Source organism: Suricata suricatta, chromosome 9, assembly GCF_006229205.1.
Source record: "Suricata suricatta isolate VVHF042 chromosome 9, meerkat_22Aug2017_6uvM2_HiC, whole genome shotgun sequence".
Lineage (NCBI taxonomy): Eukaryota > Metazoa > Chordata > Mammalia > Carnivora > Herpestidae > Suricata > Suricata suricatta.
In genome coordinates, this window is record NC_043708.1 from 43,636,269 (window position 1) to 43,659,784 (window position 23,516).

A 23,516-nucleotide genomic window follows, 5' to 3' on the forward strand; every position below is an offset into this window, starting at 1 on the left:
AGTCATAAACGTTCTCTCCAGGCAGAGCTTTGGCACTTGTGATTTCAGCCTGGGAGCACATGTGTGTGTTGGTGTGTGCATGTGTTTTTACAAGGATATGAGAGAAAAAAATAAGTTAGCCATTTTTAAGCAAAGGATGGTGAGAAACAGGGGGGAAAGGTGGTAATTGATTGCAGATGGTCTTTTGATGCTGCCAGGACTCGAAAACTGCTGAGTTGCCTTGCCCCCCAATTGGGGATCTGAAGGGTTGAGATGCTATTCTGTGCAAGAAATGTTATTTGACAAAGTAAAAATCCACATATGAAGGGGTAAAATATGGACCTGGGTAGTTTCCACAAGAACAGGAATTGACTCAGGTCCAAAGGCTGTAGGGACCAGAAACCAAAGAATCAGAACAATATGCTGCAAAGACAAATTCCTTTCACCTGAGCCTGGCTCATTCCCTCCATCATCCCGTCTTGCTCTAGCCCTAAGTTTAGGGGATGAAGAAGGTGTAGCAGGGGCTTCCAGGAACCTGCTTCATTTCGATTTTGGGAGTAGCCATAGTTGATGTGGTGTGAAGGTTGATGGATGGCGTTGTCCATTTTCCCTTTGAATACAGAATTCCAGAAGACTTCTGATAATGTGGATCTAATGAGATTATATCAAAACAGTCATGGACAGGCACCAGCCTGACCACTGTTGGTTAGAATCCAGGAATCAAACCATCTAGAACACTCCTCAAGTTGTAGACCCTGAAGTGGCTGTTATTCGCTAAAACAAAACAAAGAAAATCTTGTGTTGTGAGCTGCATCTCCCACAGTTTTCCCAGAAGGATGCTGTAGTTTAAGAAGGACTGATCTTGAGCAACAAAGAAATCTGCAAAAGAGAAACCAGGACCAGGAAAGTCAGAATCCATTTTGTCCAAGGACGTGCCCATCAAAGTACACAGTGTATGCCTCTCACACAGGAAGCTTCACACCTGGCTGCTAAGAACAAGAGACCAGGGTTGTATTCAGTCTTACATCTCAAGACTGGGACCTAGTGAGAACACAGAAGCTTCTAGACCCATTTTCCCTCACAATCATTCAAAAACTGTCTATGGTATATAGCAGTGTGGATATATATCTATTTTTATTGCTAAAAGCTGATTTTGAGACCATGCACCTCAAGAAGCACTCATCTCCTGCAACTTTCTCTCTCACTCCCTGTATATTAGCCACTGAGATCAATTTTGTTTCTTGAGCACATCAAGTTCATTCCTTCTCTGAGGCCTTTGCACCATGTTCAGAATGTTCTTCCTTCCTCTCTTTCCTGGCTGGTTCTTTTCCTTTTTTAGACTTAGCTCAAATATCCCTTTCCATACAGAACCTCACTTCCCTTTGCCCTGTCACTCTTTTCTTTTCCAGGGGTCTGCAAACTATGCCCTGGGGGCCAGAAGTGGCCACCAACCTGGTTTCATATGGCCTGAGAGCTAAGCATGGCTTTTACATTTTTTTTAAGTGGTTGGAAAAAGCAAGAGAAGATTAATATGTTGTGATATAAAAATTGTATGAAATGTGAATTTCAGTGTCTGTAAATAGATAAAGTTTGAATGGGGCCAGGCCCGTTCATTCACACATTGTCTATAGCCGCCTTCCTGCTACAGCGGCAGAGTCGAGTTGTTACAATAGACAGTCTTTTGCTCACAAAACCTAAACTACTTTTCTCTGGTCCTTTGAAGAAAAAGTTTGCTGACCTCTACTATAGTCTAGTACTACATTTAATTTCTTTGTATCCCTTGCCATTGGTTATAAATTATCTTACTATCTGTTTGCCTGTAAATTTATTTGTCTGTGTCTCCCCACTAGAAGCTCTGGAGGGCAGACCTTTTCTATTTTGTTCATTGATGTCCAGTTCAAGACATAAAATGGACACTCAAAATGTATGTGCTAAATGAACAAATGAATGAATAGATACAGTTCTTGCACCAGATAATTGGCTCTGAAACTTAAATTGGCTCATTCCTCCCTGCATTCATCTAGTAACTAATTACTGAGTGCTTACTATGTGGCAAGCATTTATACCTTTGACTTATTCATACATTTGCTTTCAGGGGGGTTGATGCATCCTTTCCTGGGTGGCTGTAGAGTTAGTCCATGGGCTCAGCGGACTTTTCAAGTCATCATACAATTCTGGTTTTGTCTGATGAGGCAGTCTCCCATCCTGTCGCATCCACCCCTGACAGCAGCACTAGGGTTGTGCAGCTCAGAACTCTACATTGCCTCTCGGGGTGACCCATCCACTCTCCCTCATGGAGAGGCATCAGTCCTATTTCTGCTCATTTAAGCACACCTTTTGCTTCTGCTTGTGTCCCAGAAATCCTGTCCCCATGTTCCCATTCATCTGGGTTTGCCCTGCAGCCTCCCACTCACACCTGCGAATCTCGTTGAGGTGGTGTTGGATTCGTCATTACTGGCTTGAAAGCATTTTTCTGAACTTTGTCTATGGGTTCCAAGAGAGAGGAGGGCAAGAGGATGGGAGTCCGCAAGCTTTCAGCTTTCCCCCTCCTCCTCCTTCCTGCCTTCTGGGCAGATGAGTTTCTGGGGAAGACTCTCTGTGTGCTTTTTCTGGAGTGGATGCTTAGTTTACTAATGGCATTTGTAGAGTAGGAGGATGTAACAATCTACCTTTCTTTGTTATATATGTCAATTCCTGGTGACATAGGACAATGATTACCAACCCTGAATTTACGTAGCAATTGATAACCAGAACAAGATGTTGAAAGATCTCAGGTTCAGACACAAAAGAAAGGATGCAATTCATTTTTAAAGAAACCTATCTCCTTTCCTCATGTGTTAGTGCAAAATGGCCATTTTTATATTTAGCTTGCAGTTGTAGTGATTGTGTGATCTAGATTTTCCAGGCCAGCTCTACTTTGAAATGTATTTTCTCATTGTAAAATCATGAATCCCAATATGGAGTTGGTGAGTCTGGTCACTCCATCTTTGAGATATTTTTCAAATGTTTATTTATTTATTTTGAGAGAGATCATGAGCAGGGGAGGGGCAGAGAGAAAGGGAGAAAGAAAGAATCCCAAGCAGGCTCCATCAGTGCAGAGCCCAACACAGGGCTCGATCTCAGGAACAGCGAGATTATGACCTCAGCTGAAATCAAGAGTCAAATGCTTAACTGACTGAGCCACCCAGGCTCCCCCATCTTTGTGGCTTAATTAGGGAAAGTTGGTCTATTTTGACACTGTTTTCAGCACTTCCTGGGTTGTCCAGTTTTCCTCTGAACAGTAAGGAGCTGGCAGGGTTCAGCCAGGGTGGATAATGGCCAGAGGAGTTGAGGATAGCTCTTGGACAGGGCTGATGGGGAAGTGAGATAAGATGAAACTAACCTATCATAGCTCCCTGATTTATCTGATTAAGAATCAGAGACTACGTCTCACATGTTGTATATATCTCCCTTCTTGGTTCTTACTTTAAATATGAGCCTGTTCATGTTCCTAAAGAGCCTCCAAGAACACCAGAGTAGAAAGTTCAAATAAAGGGTAATGCCATTATGTTGGCCACCTGGCAATCCCAAGCACTGAGAAAAGCTCCAGGCCCATGTGGGTGCTTCATAAACATCATTTAACATTTAATGGAGGGAAGAGACTAGTAAATGTGCTCTTGGTTGGCAAGAGGATAGGGAATCTGATCCTTTCCCTCTGACATTTAAGCTCTACTTTTTCCACGCACAAAAACACACATAGCCAGAGAGACTAGATGAAGCACATATAAGAGATTCAGGAAAGCAATTCGTAAGTAAAAAAACAATTCCTGTTTTTGTTGTTAAATGGGCATTCGAAATAACCAACCCCACAGTGCAGAGGTGGATACATCCTGACAACATTAAATACAAGGTCTAAAAAATATACTGGCCAGTTAGGTTTAGATGAGGGCAAAGTAAGAAAGGGTCTGGTTCCCTTTCTCTTCTCAGTCTCTGTCCCTTGTCCCTCTGTAGAACAGAGCATCTCAGAATCTTAAGTATCTTAACTATCACCTGTGGGTCTTGTCAAATACACATGCAAATTCGCCATGTCTCCAGTGGGACCCGAGAGGTTGTGCATTGAGTAAGCATCTAGCTGATGCCCATGCTGCTGGGTCACAGTCCACACTTTGAGTCATGAAGCCTTAGAGAACTAGTCCTTGAGTCTAAATTATTTGCTTCCCCTTGGCCTGAGGTCCAATTCACTCCCTGGGCCAGAATTCTGAAGTGGGAGACATTTTTCTTGGGCTGGAGGGTTTGAAATGTGTGCGCCTGTAGTTTGGGCTCCTGATGAGTCTGCTTTTGGGGTTTCTCATGAGCTAGGTGTCCTCCTCAGCTTCCAGTGGGACTGAGATGCTCTTCTGCCTTTCCTGGTACTTCTCCATGTTGCGTCCCCATCACAGCTCCCTGGTCATAGGCTGATAAGTGGGAGTTGTTCACCCCAGGAGATGACTCTTTCTGGCTATGAAAGCTGGGCAAATCACTAGCGTTTAGGCCTCAGTTTCCTCATTTGTAAAACATCACCTAAGTCATTGTGTCTTTAGGATTCGGTGAATTAACTTGTGTGATGAGCTTAATCCGGTGCCCACCTCAGAGTTAGCCCCCAGGGACCACTGGTTTGTACTGTCACATGCACTGATCTCTGCCTCTCTCAGGGAGCTGACAGTGCTCAGGAGGGATGCAGCTGTGGTTGTATTTGTGGCCAAGTTTTCCTTGTAAACTTTGGTCTTCAGGAACACATTCAGGTGCATTGTGATTAAAAGATTATGAAGTGAGCAAGCTCTGGGGGCAAAGGACAGAACCAGTTCTGTTACCTTAGGTAAATCTCAGGTGGCAGCTTTTGTGTATGGACACCTGGGGAAACCAAAGAGACTGGCAATCATCTGAGCAGTGTCTGCAAAACCAGAAGGCTCATCCAGCTACATGGGAGCTATGGAAGTAGGCCTTTTACCCTTTCCTGGAAGAGCTGGCCAGTGCTCCCTAATCTGATCTCTGCTTCTGCTGCTCTTGTTACTCTGGACCACTTCCTCACTCTAACATGGCTTCCCTCTACCCTCCTTCCCTCATGCCTTCTGCTAGCTTTCTCTGTGTTGGTCTCCTGGTTCTGCTGCCATTCTTCTTCTTACTGCCTCTTTCCCTCCATCCTGAGCTTGAAATCTCCCAGAGACCATGTGATCAGTTTGGCCAAATCTAGAGTGGAATGCCTCAATGAGCATTGGTCTACTGACCAGCACATGGTCCAATCGGCTGTGGTCAGGACCCTAGGATTAGGAGGTACAAGTTGTGACAGTCCTTTCTGATTGTATAATTGCTATAGGCTGTCACAAGAAAGCCACTTAGGATGTTTTCAGCAGAAAATCTGATTCAAGTACTTTACAAAATAAAGAGCTAATTATCTAATGTAAGAAGTCCAGAAGTAGGGTAGTTCCTGAGTGGGTCACCATTGGTTGCCTGCCTAAACCTATTTTTCTCTTGTCTCCCACTGGAAGAGCCTGGATTTTGTTTGCATGGGAAACTGTGTGGTTAGAGGAGATTTTCCTTTCCTTATGGCCATAGAAGTGGATTTTGATGAGTTTCTTTCTGTTCTTTCTGCCAGAGTTGGTTTAGGCAGGGACATGTGACTCAGTGTCATGTCTAACCAGTAAGACATACCTCTTGGAAACTTCTGGGAAAAGTTTTATTGTTCTTAAAAAGCAGTGTGTGTTAACATTCCAACTCACCAATCCCACTTTTAAGGATTTACTTGAGAGAAATGAAAATATACATCCATATCAATGTCTTGTCTGTGAATGTTTACAGCAGCTTTATTCATAATAGTTAAAACTGGAAACAGCTCAAATGTCTATTAATTGGTGAATGAATAGACAAATTATGGTATATCTACAAATGGAGTACCACTCAGTAGTAAGACAGAACAAATCACTGATATATGCAACAGTATGAATGGAACTCATGTGCATTGCGCTAAGTGAAAAAAGCCAGACACAAATAGCTGCTCTAACATATGGTTCCATTTCTATGACATCCTTGTAAAGGCAAATTATTATTATGTTTTCCCTTTTCAGATTTTTATTTAAATTCTAATTAGTTAACATCCAATGCAATATTGGTTTCAGGAATAGAATTCAGTGATTCATCACTTACATACAACAGCCAGTGTTCATCATAAGAAGTGCCCTCCTAACACCCATCACCCATCTAGCCCGTCCTTCACCCACCTCCCTCCATCAACTCTCAATTTGTTCTCTCCCTTTAAGAGTCTGTTATGGTTTATTTCACTCTCTTTTTCCTTTTTTTCTCTCCTCCTATGTTCATCTGTTTTGTTTCTTAAATTCTATATATGAGGGAAATCATACGTATGTACATACATACCACATCATCTTTATCCATTCATCAGTCAATGGATATTTGAACTCTTTCCACAGTTTGGCTGTTGTTGATAATGCTTCTATAAACCTTGGGGTGCATGTACCCCTTTGAATCTGTATTTTTGTATTTTTGCAAAGGCAAATTAAAAGGGCAGAAATCAGATTAGTGGCTGTGAGGTACTGGATTGAGGGAGGAGATTGATTGAAAACAGACATGACAGAACTTTCTGGCATGATGGAAATGTTCTACATGTTGGTTGTTATATGACTGTATACAATTATCAAATGTCAGGTTGTATATTTACAACTGTTGAATTTTACTGTATGTAACCTATATATCCACAAACCTGACATTAGAAAAAGCCGTAAGTGAAAGGAGGCTGACCCATTTGGCCTTCCAGACAATGCCTTCAACTTGTGTTACTGAAGCTGCAGTAGCATCTTGGAACCATGGGGTGGGGGGGTTGGGAGGGGTATCCTGGAAGGGAAAACCTGCATTGGGGATGGTGGAGTGGAAAAGATTGTTGAGCTGCTGAATTAACCAGCCCTAGAAAGACCTACCTCTGACTTCTCCTCATTTGAGATTATTAATTCCTTGTTGTTTAAGCGAGTTGAATCAGGCTTTCTGCCCAAAGCATCCCATCCTAAATGACACTGATGTTTGTTAAAGAACTGCTTGCACTAGCACTGTCCATCAGAATGGGAAGAAACTCTGTCAAGCATCATTATCCACCTAGGACAATAAGCTACAGATAATGTGGTGATTCATGGTTTTTATGTCTTGAATATCCTAGACTGTACTTCCCACTCATGACTATAAAAGTTTCTAATATATCTGCTTTCCTTAGATGTCTGAAGCAAATACATTATAGGTGCATGAATGTTTTCCCATTGTGAGTGTGGGGGCCTGCAGCTATTGGCTGGTAATTCTCTGGAAGCCCAGAGAGACAGAAAGACTGAACTTCCTAAAGTAGCCTGAAACAACACCTGGTATTGTTTATCAGAAAACAAACGGTACCCCTGTTTATATTCTGATGGAGATGGCTTTTAGGCCAAGGACTGAGTAGAAACGACCATGTGTTAATGTATTCTGAATAGAAAGGTCGATGTTCCTAGGGAAAGTAGAGGTAGATCTTTGGGTAGTAATAACTCACTTAGAAAAGTAAGCTATGACATTCAGCCAACATGACTCTGGAATTGAGGCCAGAGACTTTTCTTCTGGTTTCACAAGAATATATGTATAAATAACATAAAACTACAGATACAAACAATGACCAAGGTAGGTCCTGACAGTCTGGGGTAACACCTTGCATGTATGTGGCTCGAACTACTAGACATAATTTTGTGTTGATAATCCTATTTTAGGACTAAAGAGAACCCTACATACTACTAAGTTCAGTATATGTGGCTCCGAATACTAGACATAATTTTGTGTCGATAATCCTATTTTAGGACTAAAGAGAACCCTGCAACCTACTTAGTTCAGTAAAAGCATAAAATTCTTCCAGGTGAGCAAAGCCATCTTTTCCTTTATCTTTCCACCCGTCTCCATTTAATGCCTCCTTCATTTTTTTCATTTGGTAGATCTACATTGCCTCTGGTTTTCTAGTACTCCCAGGTAGGCCTGGCATATCTGGGCAGTAATTCATCTTAAGAGCCTTTCCATGTCTCCTTTCCAACCAGAGCACCCAGTTTTACACATCTGATGACTGGAAATTTTTCCATGGACTGCTTTTGGCTCCTTGCATTTCAAACCTTGTTTCTCCAATTACATTCTTGGGGTATGGGGTTCAGTAGGACATATCCAGATTATGATATGACCTCTAGCCCTATACTGTTGTCTTGCTGAAGAGCAAGTCAGCATAATGGGTAGAGGAGCATTCCTGGAATTAGGGCCTACATTGAGATGGCTAGTAATGATGTAACTATCCATGGGAGATAACTGCGAACCAGAAATGTGCCCCCAATTTAACTTCTTAGCTAGATCCCCAAAATGCCTATAGCCACTCCTACAACACCCGAACTGAGGGTAAACGTGGCTGAAGGAAAGCCAAAATGAAAATATGTAATGGACTTAAGCCAATTGCAGTTAAAATATTACACATTTGCACATTTCATAAAACACAACTATGCAAGCTCTTTGCTAAGTTCTCTTCCAGGGTCTTGGAAAGTATCTATTCTAGGAAGGTGCTCCAAAGTTTAAGCTTTATTAATTTACGGTGCATCCATCTCTGATTTAATTAAACTGTGTCATATGAATCCTGCCTGCCTAATGGTGAATCATTGTGTGAAACACATGTGCTGCTCACGCATTAGGGTCTCAAAGAATGTTTGTTGAGCGAACGACTAAGGAAATGGATTAGCCCATTATAAATTTGAGCTGGTTCGAAGAACTAGGAAGCATGCTATGTGTAATTCACAAATTTATTTTCTTCCTTTCCTGTAACTCTCCCTCTGCATCCAGGTTGTTAATTTGGAATTAGGAGTTAAACTAGTTAGTTTATGAGTCTATCAGTAGATATTTAGAGAAATTAGAATATGATGACCCTTTTATCACAAATGTAAGTAGAACCTAATCAGGTCTGATTGAAAAGGGGCCCAGAAAGGAGGCTTATATAGCTGTAGTGAGTGGAGCAAAGGTGCCTTTTTGTGAAGTCAAAACTGAGTTCTGAGTCTGACCCCAGCTCCCCAAGAAACCAAATGGGAATAGTAATGTAGAATGATGTAGTGTAAAACACTGTCCACCATTGGGTGAAGTTATCAATAAACTGGCGGAAAGGAAAGAAGTGAAAACTGGTTCATTTATTTTGAAACAGTTCTGACAGACAGCCCACGAGGCTCTGTGGCAGCAGAGAGGCTGAGGGGAGGTGGGTCGCCCCAAACCATGCTCTTCTGCCTCCTGGATGCAGTGCCTCCTACCTGCCTGACCTGCACCATGTTAGATTTCTCCCACTTCTAAATCTGGGAGGCGTTTGCCAGAGCTCCCATCATGTAGCCCTGCTGCCCCCCACCCCCCATGACCGCCATCTTCTCCTCAGTGACTCCATCTCCAGCTTGATACAGAGCTTCCTCCTACTGCCGCCTGTCTCCTCTCCAGTCACAGCTTCAGACACCTGTTCAGAACTCTGCACCCAACGCTCTAGTTTGCTGCAGGCACCCTCAGTGTCGCTCCTCCGTGCCCTTGCTCAGTCCATCGTTCTGTCTGGAAGGCCCAGAACGTCTGCGTCGCCAAGGCAGGTCCCACACAGTTTTGAGGTCTCACCTCACATAGCAGTCCCTCTAGGGTGTCTTTGCTGCCCACGTCCCCAGGTACTCACTCTCTGTGCGTTTGCTTCCTGCTCTGTGCATGATCTTCCTGCCCCTAGAACTGGATATGGTAACTGCTCTTAAAGTGCTTTTGCTATATTGTTTGAGAGTGTTCTGTTCTGTGATAGAAGGAAATGAAGGGAATGGATGCAGCTCATTAAGATGTGTTAGGCACAGAGTAACCAGTTCGACAAATAAATTGAGTATATTTGTGTGAATGCATATAGAAAGGGGTGGACTAACCAGTTACTAAATATTCATGATACATTGAACATACAGAAGGTACTGATTATTTATGAGGTCTTAATTTGGCTACTCATTGACACACCTATTTTGGCCTGTGTGTCCTCTATCCAGAAAGTACAAATAAAATCCATGGCTGCTCCATAGGCTAATTGCCAAACTACAGCTATGGCCAGATAGAATTACTCTGATAGAGCAAGTGTGTGCCCTTGAATCCAGGCTCCTTCACCTCTTGAACCCTCTTGCCCATACTAACCGTGATCCTCACACCATTGCCATCCACAGGGAAGGCAGAACCCAGAATTCAGGTCATATAGTTTCTCCGCACCTGTTTGCACTCTAGCCTAAGTGTGATAACTTACACCATATCTTTTTCCCTCGCTTCTCGCTATGTGCTTTAAATTCACTTAATGAACCATATTAATATAGTCTGAGAGCCTTTCTGTTCCATGAACCCTGGGAGAGCTTGCCTCGTAGTGTACTTAGAGGCTACCATGATGTCAAGGTAGTTTCTCACCCCACGCTGCTCAATAAATATTTAGTTAATGTTAGGGATTCTGTGAGGAAACACACCACAGAATTCAGGGTTGTCTTTATAGGCCTCACAGGTTCTTTCATAGTTCCACCTACCGTAGGCAAAAAAAGCGATGACAACCTGACTCTTGTTGGTGCCTTTTATGCTTCTGAGATGCTACCTTTCTTGGGTGGGAAAGGGAAACTCTTGCAGCCATAAAGGCAGGGTAAACAGTTTGGAGGCAGGTGGATTCAGTATGAAGAGTGAGGACAGAAGGACATAGTGGGAATGCATGGTAGGTGGGGGTGTTGTTTCCCAGAAAATGGTCGGGATAGGAGGAGGCTAGGAATAGTGGTTTAAACGTCCGGTGGAACATCTGGGGGAAGCAGAACAGTTCAGAGAAGACACAGAGAGCGGGTGGGATCTGGAACTATGACTGGGAGTATGATGTACAGAAGGGGGTTGTAGCAGGTTGACGCGGGATATTGGGCACTAGTAATGTGCTGGGCCGGTGTGGAAGTTAGGTCTGGGTTAGTATGAATTTAATAGGGGCTTTGGGAGGGCGGGGTTCAGGATTCTTTGTTTCATGAATTAAAAAAAATTTTTTTATGTCTTTTATTTCTTTTTGAGAGACAGAGAGAGGCAGCGTGAGCAGGGGAGGGTCAGAGAAAAAGGGAGATACAGAATCCGAGGCAGGCTCCAGGATCTGAGCTGTTAGCACAGAACCCAACGCGGGGCTCGAACCCACGAACCATGAGATCATGACCTGAGCCGAAGCCGGACACTTAACTGACTGAGCCACCTGGGTGCCCCTGTTTCATGAATTTAAAGGACAGACAGTTTCCACTTTCTTGGTGTTTTGCTTCTGTTTGTGATAGGTTAATTCTCCATGTGCACCTCACTTACTATGTTTTTCATGCGTAGGTTCCTTCTATGTTGTTTGATATGTGTTTAAGTAATATAGATCACCCCAGTCTCTTTTCTTCAGTTAGTTCCTTGAAGTATAAATAAGCAAGTAAATACTCAGACAATTAAATGAGACTTCCTTCTATTGATGGTCTGTGACCATTCTGAAAAATAACATCTGCCCTCTACTTGGCTTTGGGGGATTTTATGAGCATTAATGACATGTCTGAAAAGCGTTTCATTTCCTTGGAAACAAGCTTAACAAAGTGTTTTTCTCTCCACAATGATATAACAAGCCACTCATTCTGTGCTCCTGATTTATAATAATTGAAACTTCGGTTGCTAAAAAATTTAAGTAGTTTGATAGCAGCTCAAAATAAAATTTTAAATATTTTCATTTTCCTATATGTTTTCAAGGTGGTATATAGGTAAATGGCCTTTTCATGACTTAAAAAATTTTTCATATTTATTCTCCCATCAGATTTTAACCAGTCCTTACATCAGTTCATGAGGTCATGGACTTGGCCTGTTTCTCATTTTGCAAACATCTGGATTTATAGTAAATGATTCATGCAGACTGATACATAACTGCCCTCTTTTTACTCTCTCTTATTATCACTTGTGGAATTCGATTTACCTCCTACCCTGTGAGCAATTCTTTCATTTGGAACATTTTCTTCAGTTATACAAGCCTCCAGTTCATGGGATAATCATGATTAATTTGTCCACTGTAATGGAAAGTGCGATCTGGAAAGGCTTTTCTCATTTTTAGGTAGAAAAATCCATGTTGACCTTTACAACGAACATAATGAGAGGCTGAGAGGACTTGGGCGCAGAGAAGAAGGTTGCATACAGGATAGAATGGAGGAAACCAAGTTGGAATTTTTAGATACGGTGCTCTTGCCTTCCTTTTCTTCTTATCATCACCACCTGACAAGTTATATGATTATTAATAGCCCTGTGTATCTTTTAACCTTCATGAGAGCAGGACTGTATCACTGCTGGCACCTGTAACTGTACCTGGCACATTATAGACACTCAATAAATATTTGAGTTAATCAATGGGAGGTCCTTCCATCCATTGGTCAGTAAAATAAAAACTGTAGGTACTAATAGTTGCTATTTATTGAATGCCTCTTTACTATGTTGAGTAGTGTTTCTCCAAAATTCATGTCTAACTCAGAAACTCAGAATGTGACCTCACCTGGAAGTGGGTTCTTTGCAGATGTAATTAATTAGGTTAAGAGGCGGTCATACTGGATTAGGGTGGACATGCAAAGAGAGACACAGGGACGGAGGCCATGTGACAACGTAGGCAGAGATTGGAATTAAGCAGCTGCAAGGGACGGAATGCCAGGGATTGCCTGGCAGCTCGGAGAGAGGCATAGAACAGATTCTTCCAGAAGGAACCACCTCTGCTGACCTATTGGTTTCCAATTTCTGGTCTCCAGAACTGTGAGAGAATACATTTTGGTTGTTTTAGACCACCCAGTTTGTGGTGCCTGTTATGACAGCTCTAGGTAACTAATATAATCTCTTTTGTGACAAGCCCTGGGCAAATACCTTAAATGATAATTACCAACTTACGCATAAAGAAACTGAGGCCCAGAGCAGCTGAATATCTTGACAGTAGGTAACTGAGCCCAGTTCAAGTCTTTGCACTTAGAAAGTATGTTCCAAACTGTTGCCATGCTTGGCCACTTTGGAGTCAGGAGTTTAGGGTGATTGTAAGTTTGTTTGTTTGTTTGTTTTTTAATGTTTTATTTATTTTTCATAAAGAGAGAGACAGAGCATGAGAGGGGGAGGCACAGAGAGAGAAGGAGACACAGAACCGGAAACAAGCTCCAGGCTCTGAGCTAGCTGTCAGCACAGAGCCTGACGGAGGGCTCAAACCCATGAACATGAGATCTGACCTGAACCAAAGTTGGAGGCTTAACCGACTGAGCCACCCAGGTGCCCCAGGGTGACTGTAAGTTTGAACGTAGGGTCCTTACCCTGGGATCATTCCATGGCTGCTTTTACCAAGTTATGATGAGTAAAAAGGATATGGACAAGAAGTTATGTATCTTCTCTATTAGGAGATTTGTCCTCAGTGGAGTCAATGGGAATGCAAGTCAGCCAGAAACCAGGGAATGTGCTCACTGGACTTTCAGAATTTCTTCTAAATCTGTGATTCCATTAGCAATTGTGCTCTCCTCTCCAGATGGCTAAGGCTTTGAAAACAATATGGCAATATGCATTGAAGTTGAACATTTGCATGCATATCCCATAACCCTACGATTTACCCCTAGGCATATATAACCAACTGAAATGGATACACATGTTTGCCAAAAGACATGTATAAGAAAGTTCATAGGAGTGATATTTATACTTGCTTCAAGCTAGAAACCACTCAAATGGCCATCATAAATAGAATAGAAAATATAGTATGTCTATTCAAAGACAGACTATTCAGCAATGAGAATAAATAATCTAGTGTCACACGCAAAACAATATCTCACAAAGAAAATATTGAGTGAAAGAAGCCAGCCAGAAGAGAATATATATTGAATTATTTCACTTCTATGCATTTCAGAAATAGGTGAAGCTAAGCTATAGTTTTAGGAGTCAAGATCGTAGTTTATCTCTGGATGGGTAATAAAGTACTGGTAATGTATTATTTCTTGATCTGAGTGCTGGTTATATGCATATGTTCAGTTTCTCAAAAAAAAATAAGGTCTGTATTTATGATTTGTCTACTTCTCTATGCATAGACAATACTTCAATCAGAAGTTTTAAAAAGTAATGTTAAAAAAGTTGCATAAACCTTCTGCCATCTTGCCTCCTTCACTGGAATGATTTTCCAGCCATCTGGGAAGAACTGCTCTTGGTAGGTTGTACTAGAGCATTTTCAAGCTACTCTTTACTCTGTCCTTAAACTGTTGTCTGCTGAGAAGTGGGTCTTGAACACCCCTGTGCTCTGAAGGGGTGAAGGATCATTTCTTAAAGCGTTCTACTGCAAGGGCTCCTTCTAGTCTTCTTCATGGTGCAAAATGCAGTGCATGTTTTCCGTGAACTATTAAGAGAGAGATGTCTCCTGGACTAAGGAAATAACTTTAAAAACTTTTTTATCATTGTAATTTTGGAAAAAAAGGTAAATAAAATTTCAAAAGAGTATAAGCCTTCCCCATTTTTTCAACCAATTGATTGGGACTCTGAATTTTATTTACTTGTCTTCCGTCAGCTCCATGTAATACAATGGTAGAAGAGGTGAGGGAGAGACATTTGCTTCTCCCCACTCAGCCCCAACGAAATTCCATGTACTCTTGATACTATTAGGAAAGCAAGTCACTTCATAGTTGGAGATGTAGAATGACAAGTGACACTGGGCTTTAATTCACTCTAGTGGATTCAATGACTGAGGGCAAAGCCTTTCCAAATCTTGATAAGATGGATGAAATTCAGAAAGCTGGTTGCCTAAAACAAAGGTATAAAGGCACTGACAGAGAGAAGCCAGAATTCAAAACCATCCATTTCAAAATTATGCTGTGTAGATGGATGGAAGGCAAAGAACTTGGGGGAAAACCCTTGGTTTTGAACAAAGCGGTAGAGTTAGATGTTTGTCAGTGAAATTATGGTGCTATAAGAATATTTCTTATCTAGAAAGCATTCTTGACCTAGTGTAAGAGAAATATCATCTTAAAAGAGCTGTGTTCACAAGACTGACTCTTGAATCCCTAGAACTCAACTGCATCTCATTGTCTTCTTTCCTACCCCCTAGTGGTTTTACCCTTCCATCCTGGCACCCTGCTTCTTGGCTGCCATGTTAAGGCCACTTATGCATGAAACTGTTAATCTCATGGTGAATGGATTCCTTTTTGCCTGAGACACTGAATTTTTCTATCAGTATCTGCCCAGAATTGTCATGGTTTCAGCACTGAAAATCCTGTATCCTAAGAAACCCTTCAGACCTAGGGAAACCAAGATGGTTGGCCAGCCCTGTCCTACTGGACAGGGCCTCTCTGACTATCCAGTCTTGGCCCTTTCCTTGCCTGGTTCTTGAGATTTGGTCAAATAAGATGGGAACAAAACTCAAGAGAAATAGGAGCTGAAAGTACTTTTAGTTTGAGACATGGCCTTTGGAATTCCAAGTGACTTTGTGACTTTGGGTCACAAGTTATGGATATGGTTCCTAGCTATGTATTTACTGGTTGTGCGACCTTGGAGATGTCACTTTACTTTTCTGAGGCTCATCTTGTCTGTGGACAAAGAGGTCCTATGAAGCAAAGTGTTTCTATGACTTTGATAAGATAAGGCAAGTAAAAGTGCCTAGCTCACAGCAGTTACCCAACAAATATCTTTTCTTTTACTATCAGTTTCTTTTTTTCTTTTCTTCCTTACTCATGTTATTTTTCTCCAAATTCCCATACACATTGTTTATACTTTTTTGGTGACACTTCTCTCCATTGCAGAGTAGTATGGAAGAAGCTTTAAAATTACATATCTCCAGTTTAAAATTCTGGTTTGGTCAGATTCTAATTATGACCCTCAGGGAATATAAGTTCTGACAGCCTTGGATTCCTGACCTATAAACTGGGAATAATAAATTATTCCATAAAAATATGTAAGTGCAGATATTACAGTTGCTTTTGGTAGCCTGTACCATCCCTTCTTATCTCATCTCTCATTTCTACTGTAGCTCTGGTTCCCTTGGGACTGAGACTCATACTACCAGTATCCCATAAAGTGTGTCTCTGCTGTTTAGACTCTAGTCTTATTTAGACTACACTAATACAAACAGAAAATGAGATATAAAGAATTTTAAATGGAGTCAGATACTAAATTATTGAATTCTCTGATTGAGGATAACAACATAAAAGAGTTTGAACTTTCAGAGACAGAACACAGATTTAAAAAGGAGAGGGAGTCTAATGAGTTTGCCATAACCTGCATCTTGCATATGAATTTGGGCTATATTTTCAACTTACTTAGTAGTAGAATGCAATGTATTACCCTATCAAATACTCATCATTACTTATCTCTATCTCCAGGACTTTGTGCCTTAGTAGGTCATGAAAATCTATGTAGTGCACAAATTCAAACATTTGCTTCAAAGAATGTAGCTTAGAATTCATTCTTGTCATTAAGCCCATACATTATTGTGTGGGCTCTTAATGATGTTCTGGTTCTCTTAATCCTAAACAGTTTTTTTAAGTGTGCAAGGCATATGTGTGTTATAAACTTGAAAAAGATGCAGTTTGTGTCTTAAGGAGCTGTAGCTTAAATGAGATGAATAACTAAATGCAGAAATACTTTTGTCCAGTATCCATATGACATACACATTATATATACCATCTCTAATCATCCCCCCAAAATGTATATAAAGCTTGGGTTCCTTGTAGAGCAGACACCCAAGAATTTGAGGTGGTTTACAATTTTATTTAAATCTTGAGATGGATTTTAAAAAATATGCAAAGTATAAACTGTATGGTTAAAGGAATTCAGGAAAAGACAAATAGAGGTAGTTCGTGATAAAATAGTTCACAGGAATGTATCCTGTATGGTTCTGTGATGCTGCTTGAAGTGGATTGAATTTTTGATTTTGAGTTTCCTAAAGACCAATATAAGAGAAAAACAGGCCTGGTTTCAAGAATTGTAGTATCCTTGAGACCAGATTGAATCAGTTAGGAGAAGCACAGTTTTTCTGGAGACTTGAAAGAAAATCCTACTGTTGGTCTTCATTAAGACCCTACCATAAAGTAGTGAACACGATCCCAGATGGTACCCTTACAGTAAAAACTATGGATATCTGTTATATGGCTGCTTCACATACTGTCCCTCAATATAAGTCTAAGACAAAAGCCCAGCTTAGCAAAATGAACAGAAAATAAATATTTGTTGTCCTTCGAACAATTCTCTATAAATATTTTAAACAATATGTTAGATTTGGTTTACTTGAATTAGGATCTTTACATTGCATTTGGTAGAGGTCTTTTACATTTTTTTTTTTTTTTTGATCTATAGTAGTTTCCATTCCTTTTGCTTTCTTCCTTGCCATTTAGTTGTTGAAGAAACAGGTCATTTGTCCTATTCAATTCCCCACAATTAGGATTTGGTTGATTGTATGCTTACAGTTTCACTGAATTTTCATTTTATCTTTTTTTTGGATAATCTCTTCCTCCTTCCTCATAGTTTCAATTTTTTCATTTGTTTAGAAACAGCAAATGTACCTATCTTTTAATTTCTGATAATATCACTATCTGAAACTTTATGGGTCTGGTTCTATTGTTTGTTGTTTCCGATGACTTTTATTTTTGGGTGCTTGTCTTCTGCTAGATTTTGTGATTTTCAATTGTGAGTTCATGTAAGTTCATATTTGTTGGCATTATTTCTAAAGGAGCTCCATGAGGCCTGGGTGGAGGGGTTGTTTCTCTAGGTGGGTTTTCAATCATCTTTACCAAGTATCTAGGGACACCACAGACTGGGGTCCATCTTAAATGAAATTTTCCTCTAGGTTTTTTGGGTCACATAGATAGTGTAATTTCTAGCCCCAAATCCCCTTGTGTGGCCCAGCGTGGGTTTTTGAAATCTCAGAGGATTGCTTTTTGGTGTTTTGTCTTTTTTAACCTCTATACAGAGCCAAGGTTTCCTCTGTGCTTGCCATTGCTGGACAGGCTTCCTTTTAGTTCACCATTTTACTAAAGGAATAACCCCTTATAAATCCTACCTCTATATGGATGGATCTCCAATCTGACTTCCTGTCTAACACAATGCCTGAATTAGAACTCTCTTATCTCTCTGGTCTCAGCATCAGCTTCTTAGTGGGTCTGTGAATATTTCACTTATTTTTTACAACTGATTAATGCAGCACTATATACTTGAATAACTCATATCTATTATAATCATATAGAATAATATATGATTATATACTATTATTATCTACATATGTCACATAATCATACCTTATAATATATATATAATATTGAACTTTTATATATTAAACCTTTATGTGGCTGGTAGATTTTAGGACCTCTAGCCATTCATTTTTCCAAAATAGAAGTTCTTTGTTCTCTGTCTTCAATCAGATAAAGATTTGATATATCTGTGTCTGGCTTCAATCCAAAGAATCTTTTTGTACTCTCCTGAGCTATCCTCCTATGTGGACCCAAAATGTGTTGCTATGTTTTTCTGTTCTCTTGATTGCTACTTATCTCACTTAACTACCCTTGCCTTATTCTTACAATAATAAACGTTCATAGTAAATGGATTAAATAAAAATTGAAATTACACTCACATCGTTTCATTCAGGACAGTTTTTTATCACCACAAGAGTTAAAAAATAACTTAGCTTTTAGAGATTTGGCTTTTGTAATTGAAGATAAAGGATTGTGAGTTTGTGTTACTTATCTCACAGAGGTGTTACAAGGATTATATAAGATATATAAATAAAATCTCCTAGCATTGAGTCCAGTACATATATAGTAAACTCACAAAATTTTACCTGAAGCTGATTTTTAAAGAATGTTTATTTATTTTGAGAGAGAGAGAACATGCAGGGGAAGAAGCAGAGAGAGAGGGGTGGGGTGGGGAAAGAGAGAATCCCAAGAAGGCTCGGTGCTGTCAGTGCAAAACCTGACACAGGGCACGACCTCATGAACTGTGAGATCATGACATGAGCCAAAATTAACAGGTGGATGCTTAACCAACTGAGCTACCCAGGCACCCCATGTAAAGCTGATTTTTGATCACCTAATGAATATTTATCTGTGTTCATGTGAAGGCTGGTGATAGGGATATTTTTGTGAATGATAAAAACTTTTCAGTCCCTGGCTTTCCTTCTTTGGAGATTTATTGGCCGGTACCAGCAGCCAGCCAGTTCTAATCACACTGAGGACTTTCCTGTTACTTGTGTAAGTCAGGTGTGAGTGACCTATGAATTAAGTGGTCTGGAATGTTAGGGCTGCAAGTGACTTTGGAGACCAATTGGCCTGTGAATGTGAACTGTTTTCCAATGCTGGTTATCAGTATTGCCATTTATTCTCTAAGTTTTATAATTAAGGAAATTGGATTCATAAGTGGAGAGAGATGTTAACTTGATTTGTCCAACACATACAGGTGGAGAGCATCTGCACACCACGTGGAGGAGATGAATTCTTTCCACAGATGTACTGTGGTGACCATCCCTCTTTACTGAGAAGTACTTCAGGAAAAATTGGAAAACTGTCCCACTTTTGGAGTTACTCACTTGGTTGAAAAGTATTGCATTTATGGTTTTAAATCTGTCCAGTCTTTAAATAGTGTGCACTTAGTTGTGTTATGAACCTAAACACTGGGTAGTTGTAGTATGTTCATTCCTTTGACAAATATTTGAGTTCTTACTGTGCACCAGATCATGTTATATCTCTTGGGAGTAAGTGTGAACAAAATGAAAGGTTTTGCTCTAATGGATCTTATGTGGGTGAAGAAGGGAAAATGGAAAGAAATCAGGTGAATGAATAAACAGACCAGGTAATGTCAATCCTTGATAAGTGGCATGCACATCCATCAGGATGGTATAAAAGAGACTGGGGTTTCAAGGCGTTTTTCTTCAGTTTGATCAGTCAGACGAGACCCCTGTGAATGGTGATATTTGGGTCAAACCTGAGTGTTACCCAAAAGAAGATCCAGCCACCTGGACAAAGCATGGAAAGATGAGGGGACAGAAAACACAAAGTCCTAAAGCCAGAGGAAGCTTGGGATGCATAGCAACATGGAAACATGGAGGCCAACGTGGTTGGAGAGAGTTGTTTGGAGGGAGATGGTGGTCTAGTCATGTAATGCTGGGAGGCCCAAAGAAGGAGAAAGGAGTTGTTTTCTCCCTAAGTGTCAGGAGATGGTTGGAGGACTTTGGAGCCTAGGAGCAATGTCAGGAAAGTAAGGGACAAAATTCCAGGGGATTCCAAAAAATTCAATAATTGTGATAAATTATATATTTTTAAAAAATGAAAATGAATGCAAAATACCTGATGAGCAAAATATCAGAATTTTAAATAAAGACAGGGTCTGATCCTGCATGTAACCGGTGCTGAGTATGAGTTCCTCACCCTTCTCACCCTGGCTCCAGGCCTACATGGGAGTGAGATTGGCCTGATTTATGTCTCAGAAAGATCACCCTGAAGTTCTGTGGAGAGGCTGCCAGCAATATGGGGCACAGCAGGAAAGCAGGATGGAGCCTGTCATGGAAGAACAGGGAAAAGAAGGTTTTGTAGTGAGAGACAGGGTGAGAGAGGCAGAGGGATTCCAGATATTTTTGAGATAGGTACCTCAAGCCTTGCCAATTATAATATTGAGCTCCATTATCACAACTGATTTTGACGTTCCTTTTTGTGCTTTTGCCATCTGTGCTTCTATGGTTTGCTTTGTGATGTGGGGAGTTGACAGAATGTGCAAGCTTGAGGGCAGATGGCAAAATTCCTCACTTTTGCCCACTTTGCCTAAACCCATGTTGACTCAGCATCCTGGTTCTTGGTCCTCAGCACAGCTTCTGGGGTCTGTCATGACATTGGCTTCCTTCTTCAGATCAGGCAAGAAAATGGCTTTTCCTTTTGGCCTCAGATTCTCCTTGGGGCCCCAGGTGGTGTTCACAGTAAAGCCATCTGATGCCAGAACACGCTTGGAACTTTGGGGCCTGATTATCTCGTTTCATATTCCGCACATCCTCCTTCACAGGGTAAGAGGCAAGCACTCAGCCCAGACACCTCCTCCTAGCCCTTCCTCAATCTTTCGCTCCGTAGAAATAAAGCCTGTTCCTTTCTCACCCTCTCATGGAAGCTATCCTCCTCCTTACCCTCCTGGTAAGCACATGGCTTGTACACGATGAGGGAGAGATTCCACTGTTTCCTACCATAGCAAAACTTTCACTTTTGGATATGGGCTGTGGTTGAAACCTTGCCTATATTAAAATGGACTCTTTAAACACGAGTGAGGCAATAGACAATACATTTAATGATAATCTATCATGTTGACAGTAATGGAACAGTTCTCTTTTTTTGGTAGAGTTGGGAAATAAGAGGCCCATCGAATGGGGTGGCTCCAAAATGTCTGAGGTGGAGTAAAATGAAAATAGAGTATTTTACATGATTATTTAAATTTTAAGTAATGTTTCTAGTTTCTAATTAGCTTGAATTGAAAGCCTCGCAGTCTTCACCACCTCCTTCTAGGACATTCCTACTTCCAGAAGGAGGGAGAGGACCAGCAAAGGGCCCCATGGAGCTATAGGGAGATGTGTTTTCCAGCACACTGTCTGGGATGCATTTTGGTGAGTAGTTCCTGATATTTATGTGAAAAGGAGTATGACTGGGTCATTCTTTCTTCTTGTTGAGTTTTGCCAGAGGTCGCCCTCACAAGACTTAGAAGAAATGGGGTGTGTAGGAATTTGGGGCTGGTTATGTTATTTATTTACTCAACCATATTTTAAAGGCTGAAAAGCCATCCATAAAGTCTATGGAATGCATTGTCATAAGAGGTCAGCGAGCCAAGTTCTGAGGCTGTGTTTTTCAAAAAGCCAGGTCGTTCTGTGACCGGTGATATTTGTAGTTATGAATAAACCTCAGGCTTGCGTAGAGCTTGAATTTAGGGAACAGGTTGCAGAAGAAAAGGTTACCACCCTCTCTCTTCAATCCCAGCCTCTGAATCCCAAACAATTCCCCGAGCCCTGTCATATTGCCTTTGGAACAGAGGCATTGTGGGGAGAGAAAACCATCACAGGAGATTTGTGAAGATAAACATCGAGGGCGTTTAGAGGGTGGGTCTGCTGCTCTCCAGAGTAGAATCCAATGTTGCCCTAGACAAGAGACCTAGAACATCAGTTGAACGTGAAGACTGGTTGTAAATTGTAATGATGGGATCGTACTGATAGGTACGAGCGCAGTGGAGATTACCTGGAGCAATCCTCTCATTAAAAACAGAACAAAAAAAGAAAACAAAACCATGTGTAGCTTGAGATATTTTCATTTGTTTGTAGACATATCCTATCATCAGGTTATCTGCTCTATAATATGCACCCACTCTGGAAGTTCATCTTATCTAATACTTACCGCCCAGCCGGTGAGGAAGGGGCTGTCATTGTCCATGTTTTTAGGGTGTGGAAACCAAGGCTCAGAGAGTTTAAGTCAATTGCTCAAGATCAGAGAGCTGTAATCAAATAAAACACTAAATTCCCCTACCCCCCAGGAGTAACTCCTGTTAGCACCTGGCATTTAACAGACATAGAGAAGGACACCCAGCCTGTTTGAGGCTTGCTTAGCATTCTGGTTTTGTTATTATTGTTGTCCCGCAGAGCACCTCTCAGGGCTAAGTGTGTACTGACTTGGGTAATACTTGTCTCCCCCAGTAGGCCATCAGTTCTCTGGGTGAGTGGATTGTTTCTATTTGCTCATCTCTATATCCCCAGAGGCTGGCTTGCAGTGGGTTTGCATCAACATTTCCAAATGAATACATGAATGGACAGAGCTAAGTTGTGGCAGGTCCAGCGGTTTTCCTGCCTTCCTCCAAGTTTTGTGAAAGGAATTGGTTTTCCTTTGATCTCTGGGAATAGAGAAGTGTCATAATCTTGTCCCCCCAGGGAGCTTGACCTCCTGATGACATCCTCAGGGCTGCAGGGAAATGTTGCTGGAACATCAGGTGTGCATTTCCCTCTCTCTCCCATCCTCGACAAGGTGGAAAAGACCCTTCTAGATGGAAGACCCTGTGCCCCAGGAGGCAGGATCTGGATCCCCTCTTGGAGCTTCCGAAGTAACTGAAGGGATGTTGGCAGCCATGGGCCAACTGTGGAGGGGCCTGTGGGCTGGAAAGAGTGCATCATGAACGTGGACATGTGGCGGAAATGGTCGTGTGCGGGACTCCTCATTTAAAAAGGCTCCCCCGATGTGATATTCCTTATTGCAATGTGATTTGGGCCACATATTAGAAATTTCAAGAGAATCCAAGAAAAACAGAAAGGAAAATAAAATGTTACTAGTGGGAATACTCTCTAGAATTGAAGAATAGATGTGATCCTCTGGTTTCTAGGCAAAATAATTCAGTGCGATGGTATTTCATGGAGGAGCATCTATCTCCTAGAGCAAAAAGAATGGAAAAGTATTCTCTACTGAATCTATTGCGCCCTACTTAACATACAGCCAGACTTCAAGGGAACCTTGCACTGAGGATTTCAGTGCAATTAATTA